Here is a 1,772-nt window from a genome sequence, read left to right on the forward strand (position 1 = left end):
AAGTAATCTTGATTCCCAGAACTGAACATGCATGAACTGATCAAATGTAGTAGGCCTACAGTATACCTTCAATGCAGTGTCAGTTTGTAAAAAGTCTGCCAATTAAGTGTAAAAATCCTCAAATGGTAGTTTTTTATTTTTAGTCTGTGAAATATGAAAGGGCTTTTTGGTCTGTGCCTTTAAACGAGGAGGGTATTCTATGAAAAACAACAAAAAACAAGGCAAATGTAGAAATGGCAATTATTATTAATCAGTCCTTTGTTTAGATGTAATGCCAGATTTTTATTTTATTTTAACTAATCACTATATATTTTAAATTCAATAGGGTTTGACGTCATTATTCAGATAATCAGTGATAATTCAAATCAAACGTTTGTTATTCAGATTGTCTAGTGGTAATTGTTACTTTTCTCCGCACTACTAAGGAAAACGTTGCTATATGGCAACGCTGTACCACAATGGAAAATGGTCAAAAAATGTAGTTTTTCTATAAAATTATGATTTTCTTTTTAAATGCACATTTCTTTTAGGAATTGATATATTTATACTTGGAACTCATGCAAACCAAAAAATAAGTAGATCCCCATCATTTAATCCCTATCATTCCCTATCTCACTCTCATCACATGAAAGGGCTAACTCTGCACTCTTCCTATTGCCCTTTCCGTAAAATATTGCTGTATTTATTTTATGAAAAGAAGAAATCATTTAGTTATTTATACATAAATACAGCTATACTACAATAAACACTTCAAATAAATAAATAACTGCAATCAAAAAATCCCAGTGGGGAAATACATTATTGCAATTCCACTATGGTACAGCGTGGCCATGTGGCAGCATCGCCTATTTTTCCATAGTGATAGCATTGCCATATGGAAACATTGATATTTTCTCAATTTACTGTGAAACTATGTTAGACAAAGTTGATTTGTGAACACATATTTAGTTTATTTATCAAAGATGCTGAAAAAAAAATCCCCCTTGAGAAGAGATGTTTAGAAATGAGGTAATAGAGCACTTCAACTGGTGTCTTCCGTGTAAGGGTGACAGTGGGAAAGAGTGTTTTGGAGGGACATTCAGTCATTTACGTCATGTGACTTAAAAAGAGCACATCATTGGCTACGTTAAGACCTGCCCTTTTAATTCCCATAGTGCAATATATTGTATTTTTTTCTGAATAACAGGGAAATGTGTAGAAATTAATTGTTGCCATATGGCAACTCCGCACCATAAAGGGTTAACCGCCTCCTGAGGTTTGAATGGGGCTTTTGTGTTTCTGAAGCGCCCTCTAGTGGAAGTTGTGTCTCATTGGTAATTAGTTCGCAACATTGACATCATCCTGCTTGCTGTTTTGATAAATAGTCAGCAAAACTGATATGCCAACAATTTAACGTTGAATTAGGATTAGAATGTGCTTTAAAAAAAGCTTTAAAATACTGAAAAAGGCACACCGACTGGCTATTTTCTACGATAATCACAGTAAATTGCGAGCAAACGTTATTTTCGTGAACAAAAATCGTTGTTTGACCAACAGAAGGTCAAGCGCCACCGTTTAAGAGTAACGATAAGATATCCAAAACATTTGAATGCTGTTTTTTTGTTTTTGTTTTGTTTTTATCACAGTAAAGGAACCGTAAAATAACAGTACAATAGTGTACAGCACGTACGGCAGAAAAAATAAAAGCATAGCGAAAGTATATGTAATTGTCTGAATTATGTACAGTAAAGCTGGCAGTTCTTGTACCTGCTTCTGCTGTGTGTAGTGCGCAT

This window comes from Scardinius erythrophthalmus, assembly GCF_964197995.2.
Source record: "Scardinius erythrophthalmus genome assembly, chromosome: 2".
In the NCBI taxonomy this organism is placed as follows: domain Eukaryota; kingdom Metazoa; phylum Chordata; class Actinopteri; order Cypriniformes; family Leuciscidae; genus Scardinius; species Scardinius erythrophthalmus.